Source organism: Cololabis saira, chromosome 4, assembly GCF_033807715.1.
Source record: "Cololabis saira isolate AMF1-May2022 chromosome 4, fColSai1.1, whole genome shotgun sequence".
NCBI classification, from domain to species: Eukaryota; Metazoa; Chordata; class Actinopteri; order Beloniformes; family Belonidae; genus Cololabis; species Cololabis saira.
In genome coordinates this window covers 1199356-1224739 of record NC_084590.1, presented here as the reverse complement: position 1 = coordinate 1224739, position 25384 = coordinate 1199356, and positions in this window count along the sequence as shown.

Here is a 25384-nt window from a genome sequence, read left to right as displayed (position 1 = left end):
GAATCGTCTGCGAAAAAGGCAAACGATTCCAAGGAATTGAAACACTGGGAACCGGTTCTCACCAAGACCCGGCTCTCGATTCCCATCCCTAATTAAAGCTGAACGGGCCCTCGCACCCTTGTGCATGTTCAGGCGTGCTGCAGTGGAACCGCTTGAATGACTTGCATGTAGATTCTTCAGGCCTGGATATTTAGCGGATGACACCACCCACGACTCTGTATGTCAAACCATTCAAAGGTTATAGCAGAAAGTAGGAACTATCAGATATCGACCAATCAGAAGAAGGGGCGGGGCTAATTCATGCCAATGAAGGTAAAGTACTCAAAACTGAGTCAGATGACACCACCCACGACTCTCTATGTCAAACCATTCAAAAGTTATGGCAAAAAATATCGACCAATCAGAAAAAGGGGGGGCACGCTTTTTGGCGTCTATCGTCGCGACGGTAACACTTTTGACTGAGAAAAGTAATGCGCATCGTCTCAGGATCAAGACGCACATTTTGATGTATAACACACCTGGGTTCACGTTACGGTTCGGGCGAAGAAGCGGCTGAAGAAATGGCATAAATTGCAGCAAAATTACACGATTAATTCAAAATTGCTGTTCCTGTTGGGTTTCGGCCATGATGCTAAGAGACTTTTCTTTAAGTTGTGACTTGATACAGGTGTGTACCGATTTTCGTGCATGTACGTCAAACCGTATTGTGGGGTTTGAGGCACAAAGTTTTTTAGGGGGTGCTGTTGAGCCATTAGGCCACGCCCATTAATGCAAACCATTAAATATAACATTTTTCACCAAGCTTGGCTTGTGTGCAAAATTTGGTGACTTTTGGGGCACGTTTATGGGGGCAAAAGGGCCCTCATTTCATTGGAAAAATAAAAATTCCTACAGATACAATAGGGGCTTCGCACTGTAAGTGCTCGGGCCTAATTAAAGCTGCAAGCAGCGTTGGTCAGGCTCTCTCACCTATGGCTACCACCTTCCAGGTGCCACCACATTCTTGGTCAATATCACTATAAAATGTCATTGGTGTTCTCGTGAAAGTCTTACCAGTCATCATCAACATAGAAAAATTTGAAAATTCTGATGTTCTGGTATAAATGATCACACATTTACACACAGTGTGACTGTGATGACAAGTCTCTTGGCATGGATTTCCACCATTTTATACCATTTTCTGTAATTCGCTGTACCTAATTTTGGCATATCCCTCTTCTGCTCAGCTAATTTCAGTGAATGCAAAAAGTAATTAACGGACACAACATTAAAATACTTTTTATATTTCCTCATTTTTCTTCATGTTTTTCAATAAAACCAGTAACTTTGACTTAACTATATTCAATTTTTTTAAATAATTTTAAGCATTTTGTCAGTGTCCCTGAGACTCCTGAAACCATGTTGTTATAAGGTAATTGACCATTTCACAGACTGGTGTAACTAGTGACATAATCAACACCTTTTTGTCTTTTTTAATTGGGAGTTGCGTCAACTGCTGCCAACACATCAAATAAGTGCCTAATAGTTCCCAATTTTCATCATATTGTGTTTGTAGTTGGGTGTGTTCAAGCTTAACGTGTCCACACTGTAATTTATTAATATTTGTTTAAATAATCAGAAATGTAAATATATTTGATGAACAGTATGCAGGTACCTTCAATCCTGAATCACTAGCTGAAGACCCACCTCGTACTCTTTTAAAGCTAAAAGTAGCAATAAATGTCCTCCCTGTCATAGTCCACCCCATCATCAATGTTTCCATGATAGGGTGGACACATCTACATTCTTTTCAATATTGTTATATATTTACACATATTAGAACACTTTTACACTGGTTTACATAGATCTGGGAGCATGATTTTGACAGGGCCTCCCAACGAAACTGTCTCAAGTATGAAATATATCTTCAAAAAGCTTAATGTCCATTTACTTTTAATGAGACTTTACCTTATTCAACATTTCAGCATTGCTCTTCAAATCTATTACTTCACAAATTGCAGATGTTGTTTTTAAAGGGTTCCAGTCGTAATATGAGATTAAAAATGAAATAAACAACTCCAATTCATCAATCCCTGTTGATGGTGTGATTAAGCTCATGTGCTGTTCAGTGAGTGCCGGGATATTCTGTTGTGCAGACCCTTCAAAGACCAGTCATTTGGCTGTATTTCGAAAGCCCTAACTTTAATTCAGAGCCCATTTTCAGTCCATTATGCTGGGCCATTTGGGAGGCCACAGCAAATTAGAACTATCTCTACTCCACTGAGTTTTAAAATTAAAATGGCACTCAATGCACCCCACCTATCATGCACGCTCTCACACATACTTTCACATACAAACAGGCACTGGGGACTTGTGGGGTCTGAAGATACTCATGCATCACACAGTAGGAAACCCTCACATATAACAAACAGATACATTTTCACAAACTGAAAACCTTTCAAAACAATCTCAGACAAACAGAAGCACACAGAGTTATAGAGGGTCATGTCACACCCGACCCATTCCCCTATAACTTGCCCAGCAGGATAGCAAGTTAACTGCTACTTGGTCGTTGAAAGCGTATGTCTTATTTACACTGTGCTTTTGCACAGTGCCTGTGGGATGTGTTGCACAGTTTCTTTAGCTTTTGGCTAATGCAAGGAGCAAGAAAGGACAGTCAATGGGTTGATATAGCTTCACAACCTCCTTCTGACCACAGTGTTGTGCAAAATAAGATCAATAGAAAAGAATAAAGGAGAACCACAGGGTGGGAGAAGAGCAGAGGAACGAAATAGTTGCACTGACATTGCAGCCTTAGGTGTTTGCCTTTGGTAATCATACTTGTAAAACTCGATCATTAAATGGGTTTCTCTTTGAACAGAACCTACTGACGGAAGAAAACAGCACTGGCATATGAGTGAGTCAGTGATCACTAGCTGGAGCCAGTAGGTGATGTGAAATCCTAAGGTTCTATGAATCAGGAAAGCCTAGCACGCAGCCTAGTGTTCTCATACTGCTTGTCCTAAGTCCAAGTAAAGTGTCAGGGTTGTGTCAGGTTAAAATTCCAATGTCAACTGAAATAAAATAAAAAGAAAGAAAAACTACCACACCATTAAGTGGAACACAAAGGCCCACTGTGATGAACCCTAAAGGGAAAAGTCAAAAGAAGATGGTATATGTATGTTTCAGGAGATAATAAAGAAGTCCATTTGTACCACCTCTTAAAATTGAAATAATAACCCACATTTTCAATCTGTGTGGAACTTTACATTGCACAGAGAAAACAAAGTGCTACATATCAGGCCTGAGTTAGCATATAAAATGTAAAGGTTTATGGTAGTACAACTATAATGTAATATAATATAATCCAAAAAGAAGAAACAATTTGAGCACTACTAAGTACTGATTCAATAGTTTGCAGATTTACATTTACAGCAATACTAAGACTGAGACCCCAAATTCCCCACAAGTTGAAGAGAAGACATTGTGGATGTAGAGCAGGAATAAAAGTGGAGGGAGAGACGACGAAGTTAAACCAGTGCTTCCAGCTGTAATCATTTGTAACATCAGGGGTCCGTTTCACAAAGCAGGTTCAACAAACTGAGTCTAATCCTGAACTCTTAGTTGATCTACTCTGAGATCGGAAACTCTGAGTATTCGGCCCCAGAACAGCGGTTTAGAGTTAATTTACTCAACTCTAAATAGTTTCACCTGGAGTTAAGCGCGTGCACCACAACTATAAAAAGCCAGCATCAATGGAGCCCTGATTCGACGAGTCACCATGGCAACGGGAAAGAGGAGGTCTGCTTTTTTCCCGAATGGAATTAGAGATTTGAATGCGCGCATACGGCGAATTTGAACATGTTTTTCGAAAAAAGTAACACCGCAGCACAGAATATAATATAAAATTAATTTAACAGATCTCTACATCATTCACCTGCAATCCTGTGGAACCCCTTGATGGCTTGGACAGGTTTATGTAGGCTTGCCACCTGTCCCTTGAAATATGGAATTGTTCAATTCAATTCAATTCAATTTTATTTATATAGCGTCTAATACAACAGATGTTGTCTCTAGACGCTTTCCAGAGATCCAGAACATGAACATAAACATAAACATAAACATAAACCCCCGAGCAGTTATTATATAAACAATGGCAGGTAAAAACTCCCACAGTGGTAGAAAAGCCTTAAGCCAAACAGTGGCAAGGAAAAACTCCCCTTTAGGAGGGAAGAAACCTTGAGCAGGACCAGGCTCATTAGGGGGGAACCTCCTGCCGAAGGCCAATTGTTCCGTAATTGGGAATTAAAAGTTGCGTTCCGTATTGAACCAATACAGACACATATTATGCTCTTATTTATTTATGTAAAAATATACAGGTGGAGGTCGGTGACCTGAAACCGGACTGGCATGGAGACAAAATATTGTTTTCAGTAATATATTGTGATAATTGAGTGAATATTAATTGCAAAGATTTTTGCAATGGAGTTGATAATGGAGATTGGGCGGTAATTATTGACTTCGTTTGGATCACCTCCCTTGTGTAGTGGAGTGACTATGGCACTTTTCCAAGCAGAAGGGAGGGAGCAAGTTAATAAAGAAAGATTATATAAATCACAGAGGGGATACATTAAAATATGGGCTGCTAATTTAATAAATTTTATCTCAATGCCGTCTGGACCAGATCCACAGTCATTCTTCAATTCATAGATTGCGTTTTGAACTTCAATAGGGTGTAAGTTTTGGAAAGAAAAACATGAGCTACTACATGGAGAGCCAGACGAGGAGATGGAAGCTGCAGATGGACCAAACACAAGGGAGTTACCTACAGAGGAGAAATGCTGATTGAAAATGTTGGAGATAGTTAGGGGATCCTGGATTATTTCATTATTGTGGCAAATCTTGGTGGTAATATTTTTATTGGGTTTGTTAAGGACATTATTAATGTTTTTCCAGAACTGTTTGGGGTTGTGCATGTTTTCAGAGAGTTGATTTTTATAATAATCTGATTTAGCGTTACGTGTTCTTGTCTTACTTGAGTTTCTTAAAAGTCTATACTTTTCCCAATCAGCAGCATCTTTAGTTTCCCTGTATCGCTTCCACAGTTTATCCCGTAATTTGAAAAGATTTACCAGATCAGAGTTGATCCAGGGAAGATGTTTACCTTTAACTTTAATTTCCCTCCAAGGGGCGTGTTTATTGATAACATTTGTGACTTCAGAATAGATTATTTTGGTTAACGCCTCTATAACGCCGCACCTGGTGAACTAGTGGGGGGCGTGGAACTGCAACTACTTCTATTTTGCTAGGCACCTGGTTAGAGTTACCAGTTACATCATGTAATCTTATAGTTTTGTTGGCAGGCGTTGGTCCTCGAGAAGCAGCAGAGAAGTGTGTTAAACTACAGCTCTGCATCCTGGCCTGGACCCTGCGATGTCAGGGAGAGGGTCTAATGAAACAGGCCAAATTACTAGAGACAAGAGCAGCACCATCCCGGGTGGGATGAATGCCGTCTCTTCTAATCAGACCTGGCTTTCCCCAGAACGTTTCCCAATTGTCAATAAAGGCCACGTCGTTTTCTGAACACCACCGATACAACCAGCGACGGAGCGAGAGCATGCGACTAAACATGTCATCGCTGGTCAGATTGGGGAGGGGGCCAGAGAAACCTACGGAGTCCGACATGGTTTTAGCGAAGTTACACACCGAGACAATATTCATTCTGGTTACTTCCGACTGGCGAAGACGGGAGTCGTTAGCTCCGACATGGATGATAACTTTACCATATTTACGATTACCCTTTGCCAGTAGCTTCAAATTTGCTTCTATGTCGCCCGCTCTGGCCCCCGGGATACACCTAACTATGGTCTCTGGAGTCGGCTTCACATGTCTGACTATGGAGTCGCCAATCACCAGGGTCGGCTTCTCAACGGGTGTGTCGCTGAGTGGGGAAAATCGGTTAGACACATGAAGCGGGTGGTGGTGTTCCGTGAGCCCTTTACTACGCTTCCCCCGAACCGTCACCCACCGGTCCTGACTGGCCGGCTGCTCGGGAGCTGCAGGGGAGCGGCTACCCTCAGCTGCTATGGGCCGGTCCGCCGCTAGCTTAGCCTGGTTAGCTGAGGAGGCTATCGGACTATGGTCAAATTGGCAGAACCGGACCTCTAACTGACTGAGCCTCGCCTCTAGCCCTGTAAATAAACTACATTTTAAGCACTTACCGTCTTCACTAAAGGAGGCAGAGGAATAACTAAACATTTCACACACTGAGCAGCAAAGAGGTGAAACGGTGGGAGACGGAGAACCCATGCTAAGATGCTAACGGAGGCTAACGGACAGAAAATGTATTGGTGATTGGTGACAGTGAAAGTTACGGAAGAGAAAATGAGCGAGTGTTGAAATAAAGACAGTAATGTACCAGATATAGTGCTATTTTACCAGAAAACAGTCTAAGTTTAAGACAAAAAAAGTCGGGAGAGATCTGTGCCTGCACGCCGTGCAGCAGCAACCGACCGCAACACCAGGAAGTGACGCGATGCGTGACGCAGTACGTTACCCAATCAGCAAGCACGCAAGAGCAAAGGACAAGATAAAAGGACAAGACTCATAGAAAGACAAGATAATGATGGACGCAGTGTATGTATTGTGGTGAATGATGTAGTGTTTGTGTGATGTTTCTTATTGGTAAATTTGTTGCAGTAAAAAGGAATGACGTGGCGCGGTGGTGCAGCTGGTAGTGCAGCCGTCTCACAGCAAGAAGGTCCTGGGTTCGATTCCCACTGGGGACGCTGTGGGCGCTGAAGTGCGTGTTAGTTCCCCCATGACTTCAGCACCCACACCCTGGGTGGGGTTGGTGAAAGGATCTTTCTGTGTGGAGTTTGCATGTTCTCCCCATGTTCCCTTGGGGGAACATGCACACACAGTCCTGGGCTATACATGCGCCTTCTGGGAAGGCGGATGAAGGCTGCAGCAGAAAAGGGTCACCAGTCATCTTGGAGTCCATGCCACTGGATCCTGACCCCTATCTGTCAAGGACCATGTGGTGGTCTCCCCACATTAAACAAAGTCACGCATCGCGGGTTAAAGTCCTGTGGTGACCAGTAAGTGGGGACGGGGGCATGATTGTGAAGTCTGGAAGCCCCTAGTCACAAGCTGGCACATCAGGCGGTGGATGTTTAGATGATCGCTGTGGTCTTGGACCGAGGCAGAAAGAGCCCCTCGGTAGCTACATCAACAACTGAGCAGCCCTTTTTAGGATCCACTCTGCTCACCCCTAACGGGGAAGGGGCTAGAAAAGGTGCCCTAAAAATAGCCTGCCTCAAACCTCCCAACTGGATTACCGCGTTCAGAGGGATCAACAATTTGGGGTTTGAAAACACAGTTTTGTAACATATACTGTATGGGAAATCGTAGTTTGACTACTTTCAGAAGTAGGTGGTTATGGGAAGAAATTACATTGAAACATAGAGAACCTCAGACACCGTAAACATGCTTGAAACAATATTATTATTGAATAAACCAAAATAAAAGAAACCGCAACAGTTGAGAGAAATCAAAACCTCAAAGTAACTCATTCAGTCATTGGTCATAGTTCAGTGTCCTCTTAGTGGGACAGAGCCAGAGTCAAGGTGGTTCTGTGTGTTGGTGGTGATAGGGGAATGGTTGGAGTGGTTACGGAGGGGCAGTGTGGGTTATGGAGCTGAGGGCCTACCATCCTGGTAGGTAAGCAACTGGCACATACAGGCTTAGCTCTCTGGGCTTAGCTCGCCATTGTGTTTTCAGTCATCCAACATCCGCAACATCATTCAGGTCTGAAAAGAAACCTGGCCTGAACATAAAAAAAGGCCAATAATAAATAAATACTAGTGTTGCCACGATCGATCGGCCACCCGATCGATCGGGCCCGATCACGTCATTTTCAAAAGATCGGGATCGGCCAAAAGAGTATCGGGACATACTGTTATGGCTCGGCCGGCTGGTCTCCGACTCCGCGACCTGGTAGCGCGGAGTTGCCGCAGCGGCCAGAAGAGCCGGGCGGCTTCAGGCAACTTTGTCTTATTTGTTTGCTTGTTGCTCTGTGCCTATGTTTTACTCACTTACTCACTCATCTTCTTCCGCTTATCCGTTCCTGGGTCGCGGGGGCAGCAGCCTCAACAGGGATGCCCAGACTTCCTTCACCCCAGACACTTCCTCTAGCTCTTCCGAGGGGAGTCCGAGGCGTTCCCAGGCCAGCCGAGAGACATAGTCTCTCCAGTGTGTCCTGGGTCTTCTCCCGGTGGGACATGCCTGGAACACCTCCCTAGGGAGGCGTCCAGGAGGCATCCAGTACAGATGCCTAAGCCACTTCAGCTGACTCCTCTCAATGTGAAGGAACAGCGGCTCGACTCCGAGCTCCTCCCGGGTGACCGAACTCCTCACCCTATCTCTAAGGGAGCGTCCAGCCACCCTGCAGAGGAAACTCATCTCGGCCGCTTGTATCCGCGATCTTGTCCTTTCGGACACTACCCAAAGTTCGTGACCATAGGTGAGGGTAGGTGCGTAGATTGACCGGTAAATCGAGAGCTTCGCCTTTCGACTCAGCTCCCTCTGGGGGACGGTCCAGTACATCGACCGCATAACTGCGGATGCTGCACCAATCCGTCTGTCAATCTCACGCTCCATCATTCCCTCACTCGTGAACAAGATCCCGAGATACTTGAACTCCTCCACCTGAGGCAGGACTTATCCACCCACCCGGAGAAGGCATGCCACCCTTTCCCGATGGAGAACCATGGCCTCGGTTTTGGAGGTGCTGATTCTCATCCCTGCCGCGTCGCACTCGGCCTCAAACCGCCCCAGCACATGCTGAAGGTCCCGGTCCGATGAAGCCAACAGGACAACATCATCTGCAAAAAGCAGAGATGAAATCCTGAGGTTCCCAAACCGGATCCCCTCCGGCCCCTAGCTACGCCTAGAAATCCTGTCCATAAAAATTAGGAACAGGACCGGTGACAAAGGGCAGCCCTGCCGGAGTCCAACATGCACCGCCAACAAGTCTGATCTACTGCCGGCAATGCGAACCAAACTCCTGCTCCGATCATACAGAGACCGGACAGCCCTTAATAGAGGGCCCCGGACTCCATACTCACTGAGCACCCCCCACAGAATGGCACGAGGGACACGGTCAAATGCCTTCTCCAGATCCACAAAACACATGTAGACTGGTTGGGCAAATTCCCATGAACCCTCGAGCACCCTGCGGAGGGTATAGAGCTGGTCAAGTGTTCCGCGACCGGGACGAAAACCGCATTGTTCCTCCTGAATCCGAGGTTCAACTATCGGCCGTATTCCCCTCTCCAGTACCCTGGCGTAGACTTTCCCGGGGAGGCTGAGAAGTGTGATCCCCCTGTAGTTGGAACACACTCTCCGGTCCCCCTTTTTAAAAAGAGGGACCACCACCCCGGTTTGCCACTCCAGCGGTACTGTCCCCTTCCTCCATGCAATGTCGCAGAGGCGTGTCAACCAAGACAGCCCTACGACATCCAGAGACTTGAGGTACTCAGCGCGAATCTCATCCACCCCCGGTGCCACTGAGGAGCTTACGAACCACTTCAGTGACCTCGGCTTGGGTGATGGATGAGCACGTCTCCGAGTCCCCACTCTCTGCTTCCTCAATGGAAGGCATGTCAGTCGGGTTGAGGAGATCCTCGAAGTATTCCTTCCACCGTCCGACAATGTCCCCAGTCGAGGTCAACAGCTCCCCACCCACACCGTAAACGGTGCCGGCAGAGTACTGCTTCCCCCTTCTGAGGCGCCGGACGGTCCTCCAGAATTTCCTCGAGGCCGACCGAAAGTCTTCCTCCATGGCCTCCCCGAACTCCTCCCAGACCCGAGTTTTTGCCTCCAGGACTGCCCGAGCCGCGGCTCGCTTGGCCTGCCGGTACCTATCTACTGCTTCAGGAGTCCCACAGGCCAACATAGCCCGGTAGGACTCCTTCTTCAGTCTGACGGAATCCTGTACTTCCAGTGTCCACCACCGGGTTCTAGGATTGCCGCCACAACAGGCACCGGAGACCTTGCGTCCACAACTTCGAACCGCCGCGTCGACAATGGAGGCAGAGAACATGGTCCACTCGGACTCGATGTCCCCCGCCTACCCCGGGATCTGAGAGAAGTTCTCTCGGAGGTGAGAGTTGAAGACGTCCCTGACAGGGGGCTCAGCCAGACGTTCCCAAAAGACCCTCACAATCCGTTTGGGTCTGCCCGGTCTGTCCAACCTCCTCCTCCGCCAGCGCATCCAACTCACCACCAGGTGGTGATCAGTTGACAGCTCAGCCTATGTTTTAACATATATCAATTATTAAATCGTTTTATAATTGTATTTAACAATAGACAGTTGATGTGTGTTTATTATAAGATTTTGGGCGGCGCCGGCGGCTGGAAGAGTCGTTTGTATTGGAGGGGAAGGAAGCGTGGCTAACAGAAATCTAATAACAGCTAGGCTACGCTCAGTTAAATGGTCTGAAAGTTTTAAAAACAAAGAAAAGCTGTCTGAGAAAAGTGACTGTAGTGTTATGTAAATGATTATCTGTCACTCGTAAATCATCTTTTGGTCCACTTTATTGACTCGGTAACAACACGGGGATGACGGACTGCTTTTTTGCGGGACCGGTGTTACGGTCTAAACCGTCCGTCTCTGAACAACCACACCTACGCTCTGCGTGACATTACAACACAGTGACAGAAAACTATAACAGCCGCCATGAATATCTGCTGCTATTCATTTCATGCTGTTGAGAATTCTGCACTAAGGTTAAGACCCCGTCCACACGCAGCCGGATATCTGCGGATATCTGCTAAACCGGAGATATTTTCCTACGTTTTGACCTGTCATCCACACGAAAACGCAAATAAACAAAGGTTTAAAAAAACTCCGGGCAAAGTGAAGATTTTTGAAAACTCCGTTTATGTAGATGCGTGTAGACACAACCGGAGTTTTGCGTTTTTGAAAGTCACATTATGCGCCAAAACAACAACAAATCTGCTCTGACGTGCGACTTTTGTTTACTACAGAACTACAGATGATCCAGCATCTGTTCTCAAAGCTATTTATTAAATAAATGGTCTCTGCTCTTGACCACCACTTACTGCGTTACACCGACACAGAGGCTACGCCGTAGGGTACGCGGCGACGCACACCCTACGGTGTAGGGCCCGCGGAGCCCGCGGAGGAGCGGAGCCCGCGGAGGTGCAGCTTCCCCGGGAGCCGCAGATGATCTACAGCAGTGATTCTTAACCATAGGGCCGCGGCCCACACTTGGGCCGCGAGCGCCATCTAGTGGGCCGCCAAAAAAAATTAAGTTTTGTACGTGTGGGCCGCGAGGGCCGCGGGACTGCATAACAACTCCCGACCAAATGAGGAGAAGACACTCAGCTAGCTGTACGTGTAATAGTAAGAGAAATGGTGTGTATTTACAGAGAAAATCCTTCATTTTGCACAGAGTAGGTTTAGATCCGCCAGGATCAGGGATCGATTAATTGGGTCTGCGGCGCAGACTCTGCGCCCAGAGCGAGCGAGCGCGGCATGCTCATTTATCCCGGCGCGTGCCCGCGGCCGGGGAGGTCGGCTGAGGCTGCTGCTCGGGCGGCGGCTCCGTCGTTACTGCTGAAGGATGGTAGATGTAGATGCGTGGGCTGTCGTGTCTGCTGGACTGGACTGTTCGGGCTTTCGAAAAAGCATCAGAAAGTAACTGCTGCAGCGCGACCAGAGAGCTGCGGTGCGGGCTGTGCCCGTCGCAGCTGATCAGGCTCGGATGAACCCGACACACTGAGTCCTGACAACTTATTAATGTTAATAACTTAAAGTAAAATCAAACTAAGTTTTGTCCTCGCTGTATTTTTAAATATGCAACCCGGAATGGACAAATTCATCCTGTTCAGTCTTCCCACTGGGACAAAACCAGTGTCTCATACGTTCAGAGACCGTGGCGTTCAAAGTGCGACAGTAAAACGCCACTGAAACAAAACACAAAGTTTTTCATCAAACATATCCACTCAAGTCTGACCTGAAGTCACAGAAAAATAAGCTGAGCATCTTAAAACACCCATGTTTGGGTCCAGATACAGCTGTGAAGCAGCTTTCTCCACAGTGAACATAATTAAAACTAAATATCGTTTCAGGCTCATCAATGAGCACCTCCACATGCATATGAGAACCTGAACCTGAACCTTAAATTGTTAAGATGTGTTTATATTAATTTAGTATAAAAAAGTGTTGAGACAATTAACAAAGAAAAGGGGAAATTCAAACTGCTGGTAGAGAAATAAAATAAGATAGCATTTGAAAAATAAAATAAAATCTACTTTATTTTTAAGAGAAAAAAATATGTTTAATTCAAGTTAAACATGTTAATTGGCAAATATGTACTTTTTTTAATATAACAGTCAGATGCAGATGTTGATACAACTATGAGGCTACTTGAATATATATACACACACACACACACATACATATATATATATATATATATATATATATATATATATATATATATATATATATATATATATATATATATATATATATATATATATTATGATGTTCTGGATCTTCGCTTGAGTAAATTTTCTCTAAATGGACCTCTTAAAGTTGAATACCCCTGCTATACAGTGTTTATATTTAATGGGCCCCGGGCCACTCTGTACTGAAAAAATTGGGCCCCAAGGTCAGAAAGGTTAAGAACCCCGGATCTACAGGTTAGAATGCTTATGAATGTGGTCGAAAACGCAGATCTTCGGTTATGTGTGGAAGGGTTTTTTTTTAAAAACGATGTAATGTGGATGCAAATTTTTTTATAAACGGAGGGGGGAAATATTCGTTTTTAAAAATACCCGGCTACGTGTGGACGGGGTCTAAGCCAAAATGTATTTAAATGTTCTTATTGATTGTGAGTTTGACTGGATGTCATTCAACTTTTGAACCTAGTAGGTAAACTACCTCCTTTTGAAGTGAAATTGATTTATTTTTATATTGCACTATTCTGCACTTTTTGTTTTAGTTTACAATTTCATGTTTCTACATTTTGTGGCACCAGTGCTGATAAGCTTTGTTTTGATCCAATGATGTAGTCAGTAAAAAAAAAAAAAAATGACCATGTTGGAGAGAATGGACAATACATTTTTTTTACTTAATTTACTTTACTTTTTTTACTTTACTTTTTTACTTAATTCATTGCCAAAATGTATCTGATTGGGAAAATGTATCGGGAGCCAAAAAAAGTGATCGGATCTGGAAAAATCAGGATCAGCAGATACTCAAACTCAAGTGATCGGGATCGGATCGGGAGCTAAAAAATCCTGATCGGGACAACCCTAATAAATACATTTCCAAAACAATAATTTCAAAACAGTCGTTCTATAAATCATGCAAATCAAACAGTGGTTTTTGCAAATCAAATAGTCTTCAAAACCACTATTAAAATAACCAAAATCAAACAAAGACTATGTTTACATGCAGTCAAAATTCGGGTTATTGCTAATATTCCGGTTACTGAAACATTCGTAATATTCTGTTTACATGCGTGAGCAAACAGGGTTATCCCTGTATACATGGTAATTAATCATATGGGATATCTGGATCAAACCAGCGACGCGCGGAGAACGTCACGATGCAATTCCCGTCATTTCCGCTTCTCCTTCCTGTATCCAAATTCAAAACAAACGCTGCTTTGCGCAACTTTTCGCTCACCTTCTTGTAAATCTCGCTATCCCGGTACTTTCTACCGTCTACAAATGCCAAAATGTTCATATCCTTTGTTACATTTATAAAATCATTTGTCTCCTCCTCACTCCAAAAGTGTGGCGTGGTCTTGCGTTTCTCCGTGTTTAGAAGTACGTCCTGGACTCAAAAGAACAAGATTCCTTGCGAATAGAGCATGCGCAGAAAACAAATTAATGTTCCTTTTGATCGGGATATCCCGTTCGGCGTTTACATGTCCGAATATTCGGGTTTTAAAAGGAGTAACCCAGGGGTAATATTTGGGTTTTTAAAAACCGGAATATGAGCAAATTCGGGTTATTCAAAGGGGTTATTGGTGTTTACATGGCCGTGCAAATTCAGGTTATTGCTAATATTCGGGTTTTAAAAGGGTTATTGGTTATTACATGTAAACGCAGTCATCTAAACAAACCAACCAAACATTTCAAAGCAGTCAGATTAACTCACCAATTCTCTATAGCTCATCAGCTCATCAGTAACATCAGGGGGTCAGTAAGGAGTAAATGGTGTCTAAAATGTCAAGAGTTGATAGTTAGGATGTTTGTAAATATGAGTTAATATTAGTTCAAATTATGAAATGTTTGGAGGGAGAGAAAGCATACAGAACTGCCACAGCCAGTGATGTGCACCTCACTGTCTGTGGCAAAGTGCTGGCTTTAAACTGTGGGTGTGGTGTAGTGGCAATCACTGAGTGGAACCTGGTGTGAGTGATTGAGTGAGTGAGTGAGCTGTGAGCTGGTGAGTGTAGTAGAGTGGGTAACACATACTTTTGCCGTGCAACAGGGGGCGTGCTAGTTCAGTTATCAGAAGAGTTATTAATGACTGTTGGATGACAATCCTTAATAATTAATACTATCAAAATTACTTAATCAAAACGGGGCACCACCTGATGTAGTCAGGAACAATGATAATTAAAGCTGCAAGCAGCGATGAACGGGCCCTCGCACTCGCATGGCCACTGACCCCATAAGCATATCAGAAATGACACCGCTGTACAAAACTGGGAGCAAACACAACTTTACAAACTTCAGACCTGTCTCAATACTGCCACAACTCTCAAAAATATTGGAAAAGCTTTTTAACAATAGAATGGATGCATTTTTGGAAAAACACAAATTATTTTCAGAGAGCCAGTATGGGTTTAGGGTTAACAGATCAACATCACAGGCAATAATGGAATCAATCGAGGGAATCACGGATGCAATAGATGACAAAAAACATGCAATAGGAGTATTCATTGATCTCAAAAAAGCATTTGACACAATTAACCATAACATACTATTCAATAAACTGGAAAAATATGGGATAAGGGGACTGGTATTAGACTGGGTAAAAAGTTATTTGAAAGGACGGCAACAGTTTGTAAAGTTGGGTAATCACTGCTCTGGATTTTTGGACATTGTTTGTGGTGTCCCCCAGGGGTCAGTATTGGGCCCCAAATTGTTTATCGTGTATATTAATGACATTTGTAAAGTATCTAGGTGGTTAAAATAGGTCAATTTCGCAGATGACACTAATGTTTTCACCCGAATAAAAAATATTGAACAAGTGGAAACAGTTATAAACAAGGAAATGAAAAAACTAAAAATATGGTTTGACTGGAATAAATTATCATTAAATGTAAGTAAGACCAAGTTTATGTTATTTGGCAAATGCGCAGTAACACAAAGGTGCAAATAGAAATAGATGGGATTGAAATTGAAAGGGCGCACGAAAACAAATTTCTTGGGGTTACAGTAGATGACAGACTGAGTTGGAAACCACACATCAAACATGTACAGTCCAAAGTTTCAAAAAGCATTGCAGTCATACACAAGGCAAAACAACTACTGGATCACAATTCACTTCGCACACTTTACTGTTCACTGGTCTTGCCATATTTACATTACTGTGCTGAGATTTGGGGAAATAATTACAAAACTTCATTACAGTCACTTACCATACTGCAGAAAAGAGCAATAAGGACTATTCATAAGGTCAAATACTTGGAACACACAAATCCACTTTTTATACAATCAAAATTACTGAAATTCACTGACATCATATCTTACCAAACAGCAATCATCATGTATAAAGCAAAAAACAGACAATTACCAGAAAATATCCAAAATGTATTTAGGAATCTGGCGGGAGGGTATCAGTTAAGAGGGAAACATAACTTCAAAATCTTAAACATACGAACAACCTTGAAAGGTTTCTGTATATCTATTACCGGTGTCAAGCTATGGAACAACCTAAGTGAGGAACTCAAACAAAGTCCAAATATCCAACAGTTCAAGAAAATGTACAAAAATATGTTGTTTAAAGGGTACGAAGGATAAAGTTCATGTATGATTATTGTTTATTATCATTCATTTGATATGGCATGGTGATGAGAGGCAGAGAAACCTGTGTGTGTGTGTATGTATGTGTGGGTATATATATGTGTATATGTATATGTGTGCATGTATGTGTATGTATGTTTAGGTATGTGTGTATGTGTATATATGGATACAGTATCTAGACTATGTATGTGTATATGTATGTGTGTATGTATATATATACAGTGTATATGTGTATGTATATATATATAATATATATATATATTTTTTTGTTTTAATTTTAGACAAAGGGGTGAGAGCTAATAAGCTATGCTTCTTCTCACTCCTTTTCAAATATGTCATTTATTTTCGGTTTTTATATGCTTTATTATTTTGCTTCCTGGCATATTCGGAATAAACAGTACAAACAAACAAACAAACACCACCCACGACTCTCTATGTCAAACCATTCAAAAGATATTGCAGAAAATCTGAAGTATCACATATCGACCAATCAGAAGAAGGGACGGGGCTAATGCATGCCAATGAAGGTCAAGTACTCAAAACCGAGTCAGACGACACCACCCACGACTCTCTATGTCAAACCAATCAAAAGTTATGCCAGAAAATAGGGACTATCAAATATTGACCAATCAGAAGAAGGGGCAGGGCTAATTCAGGCCAATGAAGGTCAAGAACTCAATACCGAGTCCGATGACACCACCCACGAGTCTTTATGTCCATTCAAAAGTTATGGCAGAGAAAAGTTCTCTAGGGGTGCTGTTGAGCCATCTTGCCACGCCATTACTGCAAACCATGAAATATCAAATTGATCGCCAGGCCTGGCTTGCGTGCAAAATTTGGTGACTTTTGGGGCACGTTTAGGGGGGCAAAGAGGCCCTCATTTCGTCTGAAAAATAAAAAATAAAAATTCCCACAGATACATTAGGGCCTTCGCACTGTAAGTGCTCGGGCCCTAATATTAAAAAAGAGCCTTCAGGGAGGGTGACAGAATAATTGAGGTCAGTAAAAAAAACAGAAGAAGATCACAGGCTTACATTAAAGCAGAACAAAGACCAGATAGATTGAAGCCTGGACAGAGCCATTGAACTGAACATTCTTCATCAGTTTCAGATCAGAAATAAGCTCAATATCATCCTCTCCAGCCTCCAGCCAAACATACCTCTCAGCCTCCCACAGCTTCCCTGTCACACCTCAGCTGTCTCATCTTGTTGGTTAATTCAGTTTTCAGCTATGGCACCCGGAACTATTTCACCAAAGAAGAGGTCATGAACATCAGGGGAACAACATCAGCAATTTATTTCCCACTTTTCTCCTACCATTAGTGGAATTATTGGACATTCTGGTCAAAGGTGCGCCCACCTTTGTACATGCACTGAAACACCGGAGGAGAGGTAAACGATCCAGTGTGCTTGTGCGTCTCCGCCGGCGCGGACTCCGCACACCTCTACCTGGCATATTTCTCTCCAACGTGCGATCTCTTTGCAATAAAATGGACGAACTTCAGCTACTGTTGGGGAAAAATAGAGACTTTTCTTCATCTTCCGTTTTATGTTTCAAGGAGACGTGGCTGTGTGGACTCATCCCGGACCCGGGCGCCGCAGCTGGCAGGCTCCCAGCTCTTCAAAGCCGACAGAGACACGCAACTCTCTGGAAAAATGAAAGGTGGAGGAATATCTTTCTACATTCACAACGGCTGGTGTAAGGATGTGACAGTGATCCAGCAACACTGTTCTCCCGATCTGGAATATTTAATCATAAACTGTAAACTCTTTTACTCCCCCCGAGAGTTCACTTCATTCATCCTAGTCGGCGTTTACATCGCACCACAGGCCCACGTGCAGGAGGCCCAGCGCACGCTTGCTGACCAGGTACTGAACGTGGAGCAGACAAACCTGGACTCCTTAAAGCCCAGATATACTTGCAGTTCAGAACGCGTACGCATCATGGCCGCCACGTGTATCCTGCGTTGACGCGTCGACGTGCACGTTCTCAAAAAGGTCTGGTAGCGCTCTGGTAGCGAGTGGTGCTGGTCCCAGTCAGATACCAGCTGGCCACAAGTGATGACGTGGAGGTTTCTTGCACCTTTTCCTTTGCTGAGATCGCAACCAAAGCAATGTTATAATAATGTTAACTTGTTCGTTGTTCTAATCTGCTACTGCTACTACCGCTGCTACTACCGCTACTACTATATATTGTAGCACCAGAGTGTCCAGAGTGCTACGGGGCCCGACCGACAGGATAGAGAGGACACGGAGTTTAGTGCAGAACCCTTTATTGGCAAAACTTCCAACACACCGCCACACGTGCCCAAGCACCTTCTCCCACGACCAACAGCAGCTTCTCCGACCGACACAGCTGCAGTCTCCCAGTCCTCCTTATCAAGGCTGGCAGGGTGGAGAGGCTGATGGGACACACCTGTGTCCCGTCAGCCTGAGTGGCTGCAGCTACTCCACCCTGCCACAAATATTTTATCACTTTTCCAACTGTTGCTCTGCTTACTGCCCCCAATTGGTTACCACCGGTACGACGCGCTCTCCTCACGTACTACACGAGTGACGTTGCAGTTGGTGGTGCACGCGAATGGGCGGGAACGGACTTTAACAAAGGTAACCTCAGCCATGAACTCCCAAAATACAGACAGCTAATTAAATGCCTGACCAGAGAGGGAAACATTTTGGATCACTGTTACTCTACAGTAAGCAAAGCCTATCACGCCATCCCCCGAGCTGCAATAGGACACTCAGACTACCTCATGGTCCACCTGATTCCTGCATACAAGCAGAAATTAAAGCTTTGCAAACCTGTTGTGAGGACATCAAATAAGTGGACCAGCGAAGCTATGGAAGATCTTCAGGCATGCTTAGACTGTACTGTTTGGGATGTTTTCAGGACTTCTACCAACAGTCTGGATGAGTACACAGAGGCAGTGACATCTTACATTAGCTTCTGTGAGGACAGTTTTGTACCATCACGTACCAGGGGTAGTTACAACAATGACAAACCCTGGTTCACAGCAAAGCTCAGATGGCTATGGTTGCAGAAGGAAGAAATGTTCAGGAGTGGTGACTAGGACAGGCTCAAAAAGGCAAAGTACACAATCAGCAAGGAGGTGATAGTAGCTAAATGACTGTAATCCGAGAAACTGCAACAACAGTTCTCAGAAAACAATGTTTTCAGTTTGGAAGGGACTGAGACGTATAACAAACTACAAACCTCTCTGCCTCCATTGTCGACGCGGCGGTTCGAAGTTGTGGACGCAAGGTCTCCGGTGCCTGTTGTGGCGGCAATCCTAGAACCTGGTGGTGGACACTGGAAGTACAGGATGCCGTCAGACTGAAGAAGGAGTCCTACCGGGCTATTTTCGCCTGTGGGACTCCTGACGCAGTAGATGGGTACCGGCAGGCCAAGCATGCCGCGGCTTCGGCGGTCCTGGAGGCAAAAACTCGGGTTGGGAGGAGTTCGGCAAGGCCATGAAAGAAGACTTTCGGTCGGCCTCGAGGAAATTCTGGTGGACCGTTCGGCACCTCAGAAGGGGGAAGCAGTACTCTGCACCATTTACGGTGAGGGTAGGGAGCTGTTGACCTCGACTGGGGACATCGTCGGACGGTGGAAGGAATACTTCGAGGATCTCCTCAATCCGAGGAAGCAGAGAGTGTGGACTCGGGGATGTGCTCATCCATCACCCAAGCCGAGGTCACTGAGGTGGTTCGTAAGCTCCTCAGTGGCAGGGCTGGTGGATGAGATTAGCCCTGAGTACCTCAAGTCTCTGGATGTCGTAGGGCTGTCTTGGTTGACACGCCTCTGCGACATTGCATGGAGGAAGGGGACAGTACCGCTGGAGTGGCAAACCGGGGTGGTGGTCCCTCTGTTTAAAAAGGGGGACCGGAGAGTGTGCTCCAACTATAGGGGGATCACACTTTTCAGCCTCCCCGGGAAAGTCTACGCCAGGGTACTGGAGGGGAGAATACGGCCGATAGTCAAACCTTGGATTCAGGAGGAACAATGCGGTTTTTGTCCCGGCCGTGGAACACTGGACCAGCTCTACACCCTCCGCAGGGTGCTTGAGGGTTCATGGGAATTTGCCCAACCAGTCTACATGTGCTTTGTGGATCTGGAGAAGGCATTTGACCGTGTCCCTCGTGCCATTCTGTGGGAGGCACAGAGTGAGTATGTAGTCTGGGGCCCTCTATTAAGGGCTGTCCGGTCTCTATATGATCGGAGCAGGAGTCTGGTTTGCATTGCCGGCAGTAAGTCACCGGTCCTGTTCATAATTTTTATGGACAGGATTTCTAGGCATAGCCAGGGGCCGGAGGGGATCCGGTTTGAAAACCACAGGATTTCATCTCTGCTTTTTGCGGATGATGTTGTCCTGTTGGCTTCATCGGACCGGGACCTTCAGCATGTGCTGGGGCGGTTGAGGCCGAATGCGATGCGGCAGGGATGAGAATCAGCACCTCCAAAACCGAGGCCATGGTTCTCCACCGGGAAAGGGTGGCATGCCTTCTTCGGGTGGGTGGGGAAGTCCTGCCCCAGGTGGAGGAGTTCAAGTATCTCGGGGTCTTGTTCACGAGTGAGGGAACGATGGAGCGGGAGATTGACAGACGGATCGGTGCTGCGTCTGCAGTTATGTGGTCGATGTACCGGACCATCGTGGTGAAGAAGGAGCTGAGTCGAAAGGCGAAGCTCTCGATTTACCGGTCAATCTACGCACCTACCCTCACCTATGGTCATGAACTTTGGGTAGTGACCGAAAGGACGAGATTGTGGATACAAGCGGCCGAGATGAGTTTCCTCCGCAGGGTGGCTGGACGCTTCTTTAGAGATAGGGTGAGGAGTTCGGTCACCCGGGAGGAGCTCGGAGTCGAGCCGCTGCTCCTTCACATTGAGAGGAGTCCGCTGAGGTGGCTTGGGCATCTGTACCGGATGCCTCCTGGATACCTCCCTAGGGAGGTGTTCCAGGCATGTCCCTCCGGGAGGAGACCCCGGGGAAGACCCAGAACACGCTGGAGAGACTATGTCTCTCGGCTGGCCTGGGAACGCCTCAGACTCCCCTTGGAAGAGCTGGAGGAAATGTCTGGGGTGAAGGAAGTCTGGGCATCTCTGTTGAGACTGCTGTCCACGCAACCCGGGAACGGATAAGCGGTGGACGATGGATGGATGGATGGATGGATGGATGGATGGATGGATGGATGGATGGATGGATCTACAACATATTTTTTATAAATGGTCAGCGGTGTAATATTCAGTATGTGAAGCATATGTTATTCTTTGATTATAAAGAAAAATGGGCCAATGACATCTGGCATAAACCGAAACTTAGAATTTACCGGTTGATGAAGAATATTTATTGTCCTGAACCTTATGCGACTTTACCCCTGGATAGATCAAAAAGATCATTATGTGCTCAATTGCGAACTGGGATTCTCCCTCTGGCTATAGAAACAGGTAGGTATAACTCTGTTCCTGAAGAGGAAAGATTATGTAGTGTTTGTGATTTAAATGTTGTTGAGGATGAACTTCATTTTTGGTTTTATTGTCCATTATGATGAAGCCAGGCAGCTTTTATTTCAGAAAATGCACGATTTTAAACCTGAACTGTTCTGGACTGAGGATGATGCTAAGTTGGAATGGTTTTTCAGAGAGGAGGTTTTCTCTATAGCTAGCTTTATAAAGAGAGCCTGGAAACAGAGAACGGACAAATTATATGGAAACTGAGAAAGGACTTGTAATTTGTATCTGTAATCTGTAATGTATAGGTGGAATTTATAATTTTGTGTTTGTGTTTTTGTTTGTACGCAGCTGATGTTTGTTTGCTGGCGTAGTGTATCTGTGTCTTGTAAGCCCTTATAGGCTGGGCACCTTAGAGGTGTATGACACATTAATAAATAATAATTCATTCATTCATTCAATTCATGCAGCAATTCTCTGCTCTGATCTGTGATTGGTAAGATGTTGATTGTGAATCATAGCAGCAAAGCTCTGGTATCAGCAGACCTGAGACCTCTTTTCTCTCCTTTTCCATTACTCACATAGCTGATATGACTTGATGTGTGCAAGTAAGGGGAGCACTGACTTGAGAGCCTTGCCACTGTGCTACTGCTGGGAGTGGATGCACTGTGACATAGTATTGCAGGGATTTTGTTCTGTCCTCAGAACAACTTCAGGTTCCACTGGAAGAGTTACAGAAGCAAAGCACCATGAGATTACAAGTTAATGCAAAGGTTTTGAGGTTATGTGACACCATTGTAAAAACAGCTAATTAAAGACATGCCATATATCGAGCAATGTTTTTTCTGAAAATATGCACATAAAAAAATGAGTACTGTCAAATAAAATGTGTTATGCAACTTATAAATTGAACTTCTCCTTCTGAATGTTTAGAATGTCTCCTAAAACCCTCTTAACTGTTTACCCACAGGTTAACACAATGTGGAGACTTATTGTGGGGTTTTATTTTGGAAATCAGCTTCACAATTATATTCTAATTAATACCTCCATACCAGCTTGAGCTATTGGGTGTAAATTGACATGGCTTAGTCATGGCCCAAAAAACAAAATAGACATTGTTCTATTTGTTGAGATTCCGTATTAGTCATTTTACAATGATATCAAATTCCAGTTGCATGAGGCTGCAGCCAATGTGTCAGTACCACTGACCCATTGTTTTCTAATGGTGCAGAGCTGACACTTTTGAGACACTTCTAACCCACTCTGTCGTGGCTGTGAATGGGACCACACCTATTGACAAGAAGGCCCCTGATTTAACAGACCCTTCCACACCTGGTGGGACTTGCATGTGAGAAATCACAAGGCCCAACACATGACATACTCTGCATTTAGGAAAGTGGGGCCTTGTTCTCCATGTTAAACTGTACTTGAAGGAAACCCCAGTAAAATATTGTGTCTACAGTAGCGCAACTATTATAGAAAGCCTTAAGGGGGATAGTTCTTTGTATTTCGCTCCATCTTTCCCTTACTCGTGATTGGTGCAGCATTTGCAGTTATGCTGTCGATGTACCGGACCGTCGTGGTGAAGAAAGAGCTGAGTCAAAAGGCAAAGCTCTCGATTTACCGGTCAATCTACGCTCCCGTCCGCAGCGATGAACGGGCCCTTGCACTCATGGCCACCACCCCCCATAAGCATATCAGAAATGACACCACCCACGACTGTCATGTCAAACCATTCAAAAGTTATGGCAGAAAATAGGAACTATCACATATCCACCAATCAGAAGAAGGGGCGGGGCTAATTTGCACCAATTAAGGTGAAGGAGTCAAAACCGAGTCCGATAACACCAACCACGACTCTGTATGTCATACAATTCAAAAGTTATGGCAGAAAAAAGGAACTATCACATATTTAACAATCAGAAGTAGGGGCGGGGCTAATTTGCACCATTTATGGTCAAGGACTCAAAACCATGTCCGATGACACCACCCACAAGTCTTTATGTCAAACCATTCAAAAGTTATGGCAGAAAGGGACTAATCAGAAGAAAGGACGGGGCTAATTTGCACCAATTAAGGTGAAGGACTCAAAACCAAATCCGATTACACCACCCACCACTCTTTATGTAGAACCATTCAAAAGTTATGGCAGAAAGTAGGAACTATATGGACCAATCACATGAAGGGGGGGGGCTAGCTTTTTGGCGTCTATTGTCGCCACGGTAATGCTTTTGACTGAGAAAAGTAATTCCCATCGTAGAAGGATCGAGATGCACATTTTGATGTATAACACACATGGGTGCACGTTACGGTTCGGGCTGCATTAACAGCCGAAGAAATTGATTAAATTTTGTGCATATACGTCAAACCGTATTGTGGGGCTTGAGGCACAAAGTTTTTTTGGGGGGCGCTGTTGAGCCATTAGGCCACGCCCATTAATGCAAACCAATAAATATCACATTTTTCATCTGGCTTGCGTGCAAAATTTGGTGACTTTTGGGGCACGTTTAGGGGGGCAAAAAGGCCCTCATTTCATCAGAAAAACTATTGCTACGGATACAATAGGGCCTTCGTCAGTGCTCGAGCCCTAATAACAACCATAACAACTATAATCTCTAGAGATAACAAGACAAACTTGCGACGAGCTACTGGCAGTCCCACTATTTAACTTGTGTTTGTTTGTGTGTGTGTGTGTGTGTGTGTGTGTGTGTGTGTGTGTGTGTGTGTGTGTGTGTGTGTGTGTGTGTGTGTGTGTGTGTGTGTGTGTGTGCCTCCTCCTCCTTGAACTGCCACCTTATCGTGATGGAGGAGTTTGAGCGCACGAATGATCCTAGGAGCTATGTTGTCCAGGGCTCAATGCCCCTGGTAGGGTCTCCCATGGCAAACAGGTCCTAGGGGACGCCCGCTGCCCTGTGGGTTAGTCTGGGAAGACAAAAGGCTAGGGGAGCACACCCTGAGAGAAGAGCAACGTGATGGCAGCACGCGTAGGCGGGACTCAACAGACTGAGGAACCGGAAGTTGCCTGCAACTGGAGAGGGTGCTGGTCGTCTTGGGTTTCCCTTGCCACTGGAATCCACCCTCCTGCAGCCAAGTAGTGCTATTGAGGACTTCACAACCCCTGTGGCACTTTAAAAACCTATTTGCGCAGGTCTCCACTTTGACCTTGGTGACGGAACACCTGAAACCAACCACACAAGGCTGGCAACGATGGTGTGTCTGGTGACTGGGGCAGGTTTGAATAAGCTGGAAGCTCCTGGCTGGACCCCTACACATCAGCGGCACAGGGCTATCATGGTCGCTAACAGCAGGGTCTGAGTGGCAGCTGTTCTCGGCAGACCCCTGTGCTACTGAGCAGCCCTATTTAGGAACGCACTGCTCACCCCAATAGGGGAGGGACCTAGAAAAGGTGGTCCAAAAATTGGACTCTCACTCTCACCACTCCTGGACAGGTTACCGCGCCTGTCTGGATATTCCATACTGCGGTCAAAATAATAAAAAACAAACAATACTGAAACTGGCATCATGGAACGTGACCCTCCTGGACTCCAGCGGAAAGTGCAATATACCCCATCGTAGAACAGCGCTGGTTGCTGCTGAACTGAGGCGGTACAACATTGACATTGCTGCCCTGAGTGAGACCAGGCTTCTGGACGAGGGCTCCCTGAAGGAAGAAGGAATGGGCTATACCTTTTTCTGGAAAGTATTTCCTCCTGGTGGAAAACATCTGCACGGTTTAGGACTGGCAGTCAAGCACACGCCTCTTCCAAGCCTGACTGAAGCACCTGTTGGCATCAGCAAAAGACTGATGTCACTCCGTATCCCCCTTGCAAAGAAGCGCTTTGCCACCTTTCTCAGTGCTTATGCACCAACTATGCCA